We start from the raw sequence: 13,022 nt of genomic DNA, 5'->3' as shown, positions 1-13,022 counted from the left end.
GAATCATGGGGGTGGGTCTCTTCCATACTGTTCTCGTGATAGTGAATAAGTCTCATGAGATCTGATGGTTTTAGAAAGAGGAGTTCCCCTGCCCCCTGTACACATTCTCTTGCCTGCCACCATGTAAGATGTGCCTTTCTCCTCTTTCACCTTTTGCCATGATTGAGGCTTCCCCAGCCATGTGGAACTGTGAGTCCATTAAACCCATCTTTCTTTATAAATTACCCAGTTCTTGGGTATGTCTTTATTAGCAGCATGAGAACAGACTAATACAAACATATAATGTTGTTTCAGTCCCCAAAATTCATCTCATCATTGTACATCATTGTACTAAAATCTGGGTTTGCATGGTGCCAAGGAAGGAAAGCTACTGGAAATCAGAAGATTAACAAAACGTGATTACAGAAAACTAATAATTTTCAGTCAAACGAAGCGTTTCAGATCTCAAAATGGATTTCTGGCCTGAAATTTCCAGGTTAGTAGTTCTGTATTTGTTTAATAAATCAAGTAACTCCTGAATTACCACTTCACTTAGGGTGTATAATAGTGTCTAAACATTAATTACACTTGTAAAAGATGCAATATTATTCCTTTTAAAGTAAACTAACAATTGGGAGAAAACATTACTAAAGCATTTTGATGATACCAGCAAAATTCCCTCTCTACTCCAGTGTCTCTATCCCCACCATTTCCAGGCAAGCCCAAGCCACCGTCCTCTCACTAGGGTGACTGCCACAGCCTCCTAACCACACTCCTTCCCTCCTCCCTACCCCTGTTACAATTCTCCACCCAACTGCCAGAGTGAGCTTTGAAAAATATAAATCAGTGTATATCAAGACCCTGCTTACAATCTGCCAAATGGCTTAACACTGCACATAACAGCAAATCCAAACCTCTGATCTTGACCTGTAGTGGCCCTGCATAACTTGGACCCAGCCCATCTCTCTAACTTCATGTCATCTGCACACTCCAGCCACTGAGCATTCTTCTCAAACACCCCACAGTCTTCCCACCTCTGGGCCCTTGCACTAGATTTTCCCACTGCCTAGAATGCGCTCCCTTCCTCCTGATCTTGACAGGGCTAACTCTTTTTTGTTATTTAGATCTCAGCTTCAATATTGACTCCTCATCACATCACTCTATTTTACTTTTTTCATAGTACATATCCCTAGATAATATTTTATTATTTTCAATTGCCCACGCTTTGGTAGTAATAGCTAACATTTATTGAGCGTCAGGCATTATTCTAAGGGCTTTACATATATTAACTATCCTTTAGTCCCCATAACAACCTATTAAAGCAAGTATTATTATTATTATTAGATTAGATGGTCATTTAACTGATGCGGAAATTGAGGTACAAACAAGCTAAGTTACCTCCCCACAGGCACAAAGCTAGTGAGTAAAGAAGCCTGAACTTAGACCTGGCTCTAAAGACTGTTTAATTATTATGCCATATGCCAATAGAAAAAGTTCCAAGAGCCTTTCTGTCTTGTTCATCAGAGTATCTCCAGTGGGCAGAATGGCGCTCAATAAATGAGTAAATTTAATGTTGGCAATAACTTGTGTTAAATATTTTTATCATGCAGTCATAAAACACCATGACAGTAATGTTTCATTAAGAGAAAGCTCATTATGATTCAAATCATATTTTCTTTAAATAGATCTAATTTCTTTAATATAGAAAGCCTGGTCCTGTGATCACATTTATTCTGTTATTAACAGAATTCATCCGTTTTAGTAACTCTTAGCTTATAAGGTTCTCATTTCTCCAGTAAGATAAATTACCACTTATAAATGTACCATTCTCATGTAAAGAGGGTTAACAAATAAATTACATAAAACCATGCAAGGGTATGAGAGATGTCAATAAAATTCCTTAATTTTACATTAAATCTGGGATTTCAAAAATTGTCTATGGATTCTGACACACACGCACATATATAAGGCTTCACCTTAAAGACAGGTTCAGCTGTGGTCAGGTATCAAGATCTAAATGTACAGTTTTTTGGTATTAAATAACCTGATCTTAGGTTGCTTCTCATCAGAATCTCTTAACTGAAATACAAAACAAAACCTTTCCTGACATCTATCATAGTTGCTCCTGTTAATTTAGTTCTTCAATTAAATGCTATATTAGCCTTTAGTGTTATTATTGATGGTATGTAGTTTTGTTTTTTTTTTTTTTTGGAGACAGAGTCTCGCTCTGTCACCCAGGCTGGTGTGCAGTGGCACGATCTCAGCTTACTGCAGCCTCAGCCTCTCTGGCTCAAGCAATCCTCCCACCTCAGTCTCCCAAGTAGCTGGGACTACAGGCACGCACCGCCCCCGGCTGATTTTTGTATTTTCTGTAGAGACGGGGTTTCGCCATGTTGCTGAGGCTGGTCTCCAACTCCTGGGCTCAAGCAAACTGCCCACCTCAGCCTCCCAAAGTGCTAGGATTACAAATGTGAGCCACTGCGCCCAGCCGGTATCTAGTTTTCTGATGTGATGATTATAAGTCTCTCCTGTAAGAAAACCTGCCCTTTCAGGCCTTAATTTAGAATCACAGACATCAAAAACTTTATGATATACCTTGGGGAAAAACTAGCCCAACTAACTCAGTTCACGCTTAAAGAAACTAAGACCTACAGAAGTTAGTGACCTGCTCAAGAACTCAGAGGCACATCTGAAATTCAAAAGAGAGGCTCCTCAATTCCCAGCCAACTCCTATTTCCAACACACTGTCAACAACGCTATGAATGTTTAATCACCACTCTACATGCTTGAGTCATGGAAGAAATGTTTTCCTGATAAACCAAATCAATTCAACACAATTTTATTGAGCAACTGCTATTTTATCAGTGTTGAACTCAATTCTTCTTTGGGAGGCAAGACCCAATTCAAAAGTTTCAACCACCTACTGGATTAAAGAGGTTACGTGAGGTTTTATTAACCCTTCAAAGAGTATCTGTGGTACCTGCCAATTTCTAAGGTTAGAGAACAACTTTAACTTTCTTTGTTAACTGCCCTGAGGACCAAACTCTTTCCTTTTTGGAATCTTTTAGGTCAGTTCTCTACTATATCTTTTGAGACTGAGTCTCACTCTGTCACCCAGGCTGGAGTGCAATTACACAATCCTGACTCACTGCAACCTCCACCTCCTGGGTTCAAGCAATTCTCCTGCCTCAGCCTCCTGAGTAGCTGGGACTACAGGCGTGCACCACCACACCCTGCTAATTGTTGTATTTATAGTAGAGACGAGGTTTCACCATTTTGGCCAGGATGGTCTCAATCTCTTGACCTCGTGATCCACCCACCTTGGCCTCTCAAAGTGCTGGAATTACAAGCGTGAGCCACCGCGCCCAGCCTCTACCATATCTTTAAGCCACACTGAGAATGTACTGTTTTCCTAAGGTGTAGTTTGGGAGCTTGTAAGTTTGTTTTCTTTAATGATGAGTACCATAATGCTATTATCAGACTTTTTCCTCTTTTCCAAACCTGTTTTTATTTCCTTTGTAGTTTTTATTTAGAAAAGGTTCTTGTTAATTATGTACGGATTTATTGTGACCACATCAATGGGTTTATTTATTGAGTTTTCATGAATCACTGCTCTCCTTGGCACAGGTCAGGGTGTGTTTGTAACCATCATTATATGTGTTATTTTTATTCCATGAACTATAGCATTGTTACTAATTACCACAGAGAGCTGGAACGGTGACCATTTTGGATAGAGAGCAAGACGGCGATAAGCTTTAGATACAAAAGCACAGGGCTTCTCCTAGTCTCCCATGCTCGGCTGCGTAGTTATGGGTTGATCACTTAAGGTCACAGTCTCCCTGGAAAATACATGACAGGTTTCTACTTAAAAAAAATCCTCTGAGATATTTAGGAACAATGTTGCCTGTGCAGCATTTTATTTTTATTTACATTACTTTCATGGATTTGAAATTCATTAATTTATTGACTCATATCAAAAAAAAAATTTAGACAGTATAGTCAAATGGGGTCCTAGATTTGCCTCAGACCAAGTTACTTAAATTCTGACCCAGTTCCATAAAATACGCCTTCCTGTTTGCATTTCAGGAAAACAAAAAAAAAGTCTGAAAATGACTGAACTATTTGAAACAAAGTGTTGTCCACAAATGACTTTGAACAATTCAAATTAAAGTTCTGTCATTTGCATTTTATCATATATTTTAATTAGAAAAAAGCTTTTTACTTGTTTAGTTATCTTTTTTTTTTTTTTTTTTTTTTTTGAGACGCAGTCTCGCTCTGTTGCTAGGCTGGAGTGCAGTGGCGTGATCTCGGCTCACTGCAACCTCCGCCTCCCGGGTTCAAGCAATTCTCCTGCCTCAACTTCCTGAGTAGCTGGGACTACAGGCGCGTGCCACCACGCCCGGCTAATTTTTGTATTTTTAGTAGAGACGGGGGTTTCACGATGTTGGCCAGGCTGGTCTCTATCTCCTGACCTCGTGATCCATCCGCCTCTGCCTCCCAAAGTCCTGGGATTACAGGCGTGAGCCACCGCACCCAGCCTAGTTATCTCTTTTCTAAGATTCCCCTTATAACTATTTCTGCATGTTAACAAACGTAAGAGCTAATTTAAAATAATCATGCAGGCCGGGCGCAGTGGCTCATGCCTGTAATCCCAGCACTTTGGGAGGCCGAGGTGGGTAGATCACCCGAGGTCAGGAGTTTGAGACCAGCCTGGCCAACATGGTGAAACCCCGTCTCTACTAATAATTTTTGTATTAGTTAGCCAGGCATCGTGGCAGGTGCCTATAATCCCAGCTACCTAGGAAGGCTGAGTCAGGGGAATTGCTTGAACCTGGGAGGCAGAGATTGCAGTGAGCCGAGATCATGCCACTACACTCCAGCCTGGGCAACAAGAGAAAACTCTGTCTCAAAAAATTAATAAAATAATAATAATAATCATGCAGTTCCTCTGTCCCCTTTCTACATTTCCACCAACAGTGATCAGTTAATGTTTCCTGAGAAATCAATGCTCAATGAAGTAATCAAATCATATTAAGACATAGGGATGTCAGTGATCCTATTTTTCCTGAAAAAAGTATGACCTTGGCTGATATTTATTAATATCACAAATAATAGACCTGTCAAGACTATTTATATGTATAGTCACTATCAACGTAATGAGTAGGTGGATTCATGCATATGGGGATGTATATGCTGAAGCAGAACAACAACATTGTTTGATTTTATCAGAGTTGCTGGCATATTCCATAACATATTGCATAGTGAGACCATATATTCATTTACGAAATATGAAATAAAGGTAAACAGAAATTGTCTTAGTCTCCTATAGAATCTTACTTCTAGATCTATTAGCCAATTTCTAATAATAGTCACAGCATAAGAACCCTGAAGCATGCAGCACTGATTCCTGGGTAGACTTTTCTACTGAATGCTAGTACTTCCCACGACATTATGCACGCTGAGCATCGGAGTAGGAGTTAGAGATAGAAAGGGATTAGAAGGCCAGGCCCTGGGCCAATGGGAGTCTTCAATCTAGCAGGAGCTCTGGAGAGATAGCAAAGGATTAGAAGACTAGGCCCCTGACTTAGGGGAGCTTTCAGTCTAGCTGGGAAAAGACAAGATCCTCCATATCCTTGTCACATCTTAAGAAACATGAAGCCACACACATCAAACATATGTAATTTTTAAAAGTTGAAAATGTAATTGTTGAAGCAATTTGGTTGAAAGTATAATCTGAGCTGAATGGGATTGATTTTTTTTTTAATTTCCTAAAGGAGATGGCTTTAAGTTGGTTATGGATGTGAATTATTATAATAGAGCAAAGGAACACAAGAGACCTCCTTTCCTAAAATCCTGAGCATTCTTTGCATATTTTTGGCAACTACATGGGCTAGTACTATAATGTAACCATCACATTTGCTTTATGTTGTATCCTAAATGAGACTTAAAGCTTCTTGAAGGCAGAGACTATATCTTCTATTTCTTTTTTTACTCCTCATCTGCACAAGCACATTTAAGTACATGCGAAATATTTGTTGAGCTGACTTGAAATGACTGAAACGAATGAAAGAAAAGCATTCCAAACAGGAAGAAATGCCAGGGACTACTAATATATTAGATGACATTATTAAAATCTAAAATGTTCTAGACAGGCAGAAATTATTACCTGAATTAAATAAGGTAAAACCTAACAAGGATAACTGTAAAGTATCATATTTGGATCTACAAAAAAACAGCTCTAAAAGTAAATAATTGGAGAAATGCAGATTGACAGAAGTGGCAAATAGGAGAAAACAGTGTTAATATGGTCACCAAAAGAACAAAGGCCACTTAAGCCTGCACTACCAGAGGCCGAGAAGAGAGGAATAGTTTGGTTCTGGGTACGAGGCATTAAGATGGACACTAATGAACTGTGTCAAAGACCACTGACCAGATAAGTAGGATGACCTGCAACCATACTATACAGAAAGCGTTAAAAAAAACAGCCAGAGGTGGGGCATACAGGAAAAATTCAGCCTGAAAAAGATAAGACTATGAGAAATGATAGCTGTCAAAACCCTATCTTTTGCTTTGTTCTAGAGGAATAGCTGTGCTTCAGTTTACAGATTAGTTAACATAATTTCTATCATTTTCTCAGAAAAGAGCTTTGACACTTCATTACATGATGGCTATAATTAATGTCAGACTCTAAAGCAGAAATCAAAAATTCTATTTGATCATTTGGTTTCAAGCTGGACCTAAAATATGTTTTGGCATTGTTACTAACTGTTAGCAGCAAGTTCTGGAAACAGATACAGTCTTGATATGTGTTCTAAATATGAAACACATTGCATAAAGACTTGGAGATAAAAATATATACTGCTTATGCACACTCTTACTGCGCTATTTCCTGTCCTTATCAGCAATGAAAGTTTCTCTTGTTTTGCCCTTTCTTTGTTGTTTCAGGTGAACAAAATCTTTTTTCTTCCTTTTTTTCTCCTACATATCTATCTTCCTCTTTTTTTTTTTTTTATCTTCTTTCCCACTAATACGTGTTTCATTAAACATTCCTAAGCACCTACCATGGGCCAAAAACTGTGCTAGGTTATAAGGATTCAAGAATATGCAAAACATAGCCACTGTCCTTAAGAAGCTTATAAAAGGAGAATGGCATGCAATTAAATTTTTATGCTAAAGGACGATATGGGCTGGGCATGAGGGCTCACACCTGTAATCCCAGCACTTTGGGAGGCTGAGGCGGGTGGATCAACTGAGGTCAGGAGTTCGAGATCAGTCTGGCCAACATAGAGAAATCCGTTTCTACTAACACTACAAAAATTAGCTGGGTGTGGTGGCTCATGCCTGCAATCCCAGCTACTCGGGAGGCTAAGGCAAGAGAATCTTTTGAACCCGGGAGGCAGAGGCTGTAGTGAGCAGAGATCACACCACTGCACTCCAGCCTGGGCAACAGAGTGAGACTCTGCCTCAAAAAAAAAAAAAAAGAAAGATATGTACACATTAGAGGTGTGTCCAAAGTACAGAAATGACATACAAATGGGTGTAGATGAGACAGCAATTCACTTTGAAGAAAGTGGTGTTTGGGAAAGGGATGCCCAAGACACAACAACAGGGCCCCGCCCACCAGTGCAAAGAAATGGGCTGACATGGAAGTGGAAAATAGCACAGCACACTTAAGGAATGCCAGGCATTTTTTTTTTTTTTTTACTTTATTTTATTTTATTTTATTTTTTATTTTTATTATTATACTTTAGGTTTTAGCGTACATGTGCATAATGTGCAGGTTTGTTACATATGTATCCATGTGCCACGTTGATTTCCTGCTCCCATTAACTCGTCATTTAGCATTAGGTACATCTCCTAATGCTATCCCTCCCCCCTCCCCCAACCCCACAACAGTCCCCGGAGTGTGATGTTCCCCTTCCTGTGTCCATGAGTTCTCATTGTTCAATCATTTTTAAGAGAAAAGGCCCCCTTTACCTAGGAGAGTCAAATATTTTGGGAGGCAACTAAGCAGTCACATAACTGGATTGTTATTTTAACTAGGTATGTTCCGTATTTGAATTGGTATGCCTGACACCAAAAAGTAGATGTTCAGGAATTTATCTATGGGCAAGATTAGGAAAAAAAGATTTAATTTTAAAATGCACCCAAGATATGGAAAACCATTTGGTGACAATTGCTATGATAGAAAACATGCTTCTCCAGGAAGAAATGTGTGAAATGCTTTCTAATAAGAACGATCACTGACAAAGTCAGCAACAAAAGGAAAATGGAAGATAGGATAGTATCCTCAGGTTCAGGTACAGCACCCTTGATGATTTTAAAAATATAATAGCATCCGGTCGGGTGCGGTGGCTCACACCTGTAATCCCAGCACTTTGGGAGGCCAAGGCAGGTGGATCACCTGAGGTCAGGAGTTCGAGACCACTCTGGCCAACATGGTGAAACCCCATCACTACTAAAAATACAAAAAATTAGCCGGACATGGTGGTGGGTGCCTGTAATCCCAGCCTGTAATTGGGAGGGTGAGGCAAGAGAATTGCTTGAATCCGGGAGGCGGAGGTTGCTATGAGCCGAGATCATGCCATTGCACTCCAGCGGGGGCAACAGGAGCGAACTCCATCTCAAATACACACACACACACACACACACACATACACATATATATAAAATAGCATCCTTCCAATGGAATGCAATTCAGGGGTAGAATGAAAGCATTACTAAGCCATGAAAAGACATGGAGGAACTTAAATGCATATTACCACGTGAAAGAAGCCAGTCTGCAAAAGCTACTTACTTATTGTATGATTCCAACTGTATGACCTAGAAAAGGCAAAACTATAGAGACAGGTAAAAAAAAAGAATCTGTGGTTGCCAGGGGCTGAGGAAAAGAGAAGGGAAAGAGAGATGAACAGGTGGTGTACGGGGGATTTTTAGGGTAATGAAACTACTCTTATGATTCTGTAATGGTGGATACATGGCATTATGATAAAACCCATAGAACTGCACAACACAAAGAGTGAGCCTTGTGTAAACTATGGAGGTTATTTCATAACAACGTATCAATATTGGTTCATCAATTACATCAAACATCACACAAATGCAAGATGTAAATAACAGGAGAAAGTGGGAGATGGTGGGAGGAGAATATAAGAAACTATACATTCTGCTCCATTTTTCTGTAAACTTAAAATTGCTCAAAAGAATAAAGTATTAATTTTAAGACATATACATAAAAGTAATAATGTCACATGCATTTCTACTCTTTAGAAGATAATTATGCGACCTCCTTTTTCCACTAGCATTTATCTGGTAAGGCAAACTTCACTAAAAGTCTAAGAACATCAAATCCCTAAACAGATAGCATCTTACTCTTTGCAGAGCCTCTGAGATATGTGATTCAGCGATTTCTAGTAATTCATTAACATAGGACCACTGAGGCACAATAAATTAACTGTATCTGAGAATGATACAAAGACTCTTTAGTGACAATGAAATGAAAACTCAGGTGTCCTAAGTTAAACTGCCCCCCCGCCCCCTTCTCAGACCCCAGTGCACTGCAGAAGCCATTGTATCTATCGTTAGAAAATTAATACTTTGGGTGAAATGAGGTTCATACACTCAAGTTTTCTTTGATGGAAAGGAGATTTCAGCAAATCTCTCAATAAAATATATAACCATGTGTTTTCCATCCCTGCAAAAGCATGATTCCTTTCATTACTAAATCTTTTCCCTATGTGTGGGTGGTTGTACATGTGTCAGAAATAAATCCCCACAAAAACAACTGAGAAAAATCATGTATAAAGTCAGAGTCAAACCATGTACACAGGTTTCATTCTGAGCTTTAGTATCTCAGTGTAGCTACAAATAACAGTAATTAGTCATACAACCAAGCTTAGTCAACTTTGTGAGCTGGACCAACTATCATCTCCAACTGATCTAGTAGGAATGAAAACCACTTCTTTGGGCCTCAGCAGCAGTAAATCAAAAATTAGAGTAAATGGAGATCCAGGTAAGATTAGAACACCATCTGCTATGTCAAATGATAGGCTATTTTTAGGGAAAGCAAGATGAATTTCAACTTATGGAATGCAAAAGTAATCCATCCAATCAGTGGCGATATAATGAAGAATACGGAACATTCAATTGTTGACACAGGGCTTGCCTTTGTTTAGGGTCCATAAAATTTAATAACTTCCCCACTCTGTGGCTTTAAACGGAGAACTTCTTCAAAATAAGAGTTACTCCTATTAATTATTTGCCTGTGGCCGCTGTGGCAGAGTATGTCTACCAAACAGGTGGCTCTTAATAAAGGAATGGTTCTGTAGTAAAAAGTAGATGCTCTAGTGTTTTATTATGGTTGCTTTAACTTTCTGGTTTATTAGTATTAATTGCTGAAGTTTTCCTTTTAACCTTTCTTAAGGCATTCCTCCCTCCTGTGAGTTAAGAGCTGCTCTGCTAAAATAAATGTTCATATATAATTGGCACATTACGAAGCTTCTGGTTTCAAGAACTTGACTCGGTGGACTTGATAGAAACTTGGTTATAAGGGACATTTTTAAATGAACTACATCAAACTCTACTGGGTTTGAATCCTCCTGACAGACCTTGAGTAATCAAATGGGGTTTTTCCACTGGCAATTTCTAGATTTTGTAGTAGTGATAAAATAATTTTTAATAATTTTATTATTAAACTAATGCTTATTCTCCTGACCTTGGAATATTATAGTTCAGCCACTGAAAGTCATAAAACTGGAGACATCTTCAATAGTCCTGTACAGTTGAGTAAGTGAAAAGTGTTAATATTTACATATTTTGAAATAAGAGATTCAAGACTATTTTCCTAAGCAGAAGAAAAAAATAACCTTACAGAAAGATTAACTCTGTCCTATGTTAACAACAACAACAAACAAAAACCCCGTAAATGCAGAGAAAAATCTTTCATACAATCTATAGTGGCAAGCAGGGAGAGGTGGCTCATGTCTGTAATCCCAGCACTTTGGGAGGCCAAGGCAAGAGGATCACTTGAGACCAGGAGTTCGAGACCAGCCCGGGCAACATAGTGAGATCCTGTCCCTACGAAAAATATTGGCCTGGCAAAGTGGTACAGGCCTTTAGTCCCAGCTACTCAGGAGGCTGAGATGGGGGAAATTGTTTAAGCTCAGGAATTCAAGGCTGCAGTGAGCTATGATGATGCCTCTGCATCCCATCCTGGGCAATAGAGCAAGACCCTGTCTCTTAAAAAAAAAAAAAACCTATAGTGACCTCTTTCAGAGTAACTGAGGAAGCCAACATCTATGAATAAGATGCGTCTTACCTGTGCATCTTTAACTAACATATCCTAAGTCTCTAAGAAACCTCCAGAAAGCACCAGAAAGGTATAAATCCCTTCTACCTCATTATGCCAAAGAGTGGTACAGACTTAGGTTAATTTAAGCTACTTCACTCAAATGAGTGGGATAGTGGAGGAGTTATTTGCAGTGAAAAAAAAAACCTGTGTAAGCTCTCTAGGAGACTCATACCCTGACCCACAAGTCAAACAATCAGCCTCAATAAAGAGTTGTGCTTCTTTCCATAGTAGGATAATTGTATAAAATACATTTTGAAAGTCAGCAATTATTTATTTACATAGTATTTTGTAATGACTTCCAGAAATGTAATTATAATCTTTGTGTCAAGCCTCACAAGTGCTTTGAAGATCAAAACTGCCATGGATGATACGATTGCAATTATGAAGACATGCAGTGGTTCGGGTCATATAAGGCTTGCTGGTCCTTGCCTTGTCACACCTTGCCCTTGACTAGAATCAATGAGAAATAACTTTGGCCACCTCTGTGTAGTGAATAATCTTTTAGAAACATGTAGGATGAAGTAAGATAATGTATAAAATCACCTGGGGATAGGAGTGCTACTTAAATACAGACATATGATGAGGCCATACTTATCAAAGTAAGTATGGTAGGAAAGAAGGTGTCTTCTGCACTGTAACATCACTAGACTGGTTTCTGAGACTAGTGCTGACTTTTATAATTCAACTGAATATGATTCAAACTCATTACCATAACGTACACCTGTTAGTCAATTACACGGCAATAACTTCTCAATTACAAACTTATATGTGCTCTTGTTGTTCCATTACAATATTTAAGGCTACCCAATGTTAAGGAAATATTTCTTGAATCATTGTATTGTACCTCTGAACTTGAAGACATCTAGTATTATATCTTTCTCTGCAGTAAACTAAGGATTGTAGGTAACATACCTTTATCATTTTATCTTATTTTGTTTATACCTTGCTTCCAAAAATGGTTTGAGGAAAACTACAGGACTATCTAATATAATATCACTGTGATTATTGTCATTTATTAACTTCTAGAATTGTAGCCATGCTTGAAAATTACTCAGAAGAAAGGATACTAATAAAGAAAGGTGAAATATTGGATTCTCCGAAGGTCTTTAGGTAGATTAAATCATGGTCTTTCTTTGGAATGGTCTTTTAGGAGAAAATGGAATTTCTTTAGGAACAGTTCTTTCTGGTGGATCTTTCTGGTTGTTTTTATTCCTATGATCCCTTGGAACACAGCATTAGCATGCCTAGTTAATTTAAGTGTAACTCAGCACTTTCTATTGTCTGACATAATTGAACTGTTATTTTCTCTTAAAGCCTTATTGACTTTTTTGTGAATGGTTCCCAATTGCTTTCTGCTCTGTAAATATTTATTTTAAATCTACAGAATAATAATAATATGGGAAACATTTGAGGAGTTCTACGTGCTAGGTACTGCATTAAGTGCTTTGTGAATGTCATGTGGGTATTAACTTATTTAGATAATCAAAGGGCTTTGTTTTAAATATGCCCTGTGGTGATCTATTTTGTGAAGGAAAAGTCCCCTTTAAAAGTTTAGATTTTTATCTAATCTAATTTGACTCACTTAACAAGACCTACCTGCCAATTACATATGGATATACAATTTTTACAAAACAATTTTAGCTTCATAATATCAGCTACAATCTATTTGGCACATATCATGTGCCAGACCAGT

The 13,022-nt window shown here is 38.4% G+C and overlaps 1 protein-coding gene across 2 annotated transcripts in view; it reads right to left on the bottom strand.

Annotated features, from left to right (window-relative positions):
* The window catches only part of RUNX2 (RUNX family transcription factor 2), a 226,327-nt gene that overhangs the window by 22,761 nt on the left and 190,544 nt on the right, over positions 1 to 13,022 (bottom strand). The window lies entirely within an intron of this gene.

Source organism: Hylobates moloch, unplaced genomic scaffold (genome assembly GCF_009828535.3).
Source record: "Hylobates moloch isolate HMO894 unplaced genomic scaffold, HMol_V3 SCAFFOLD_20, whole genome shotgun sequence".
Lineage (NCBI taxonomy): Eukaryota > Metazoa > Chordata > Mammalia > Primates > Hylobatidae > Hylobates > Hylobates moloch.
The sequence above is the reverse complement of the archived record's forward strand: the minus strand, read 5'-3'. Positions and strand labels throughout refer to the sequence as shown.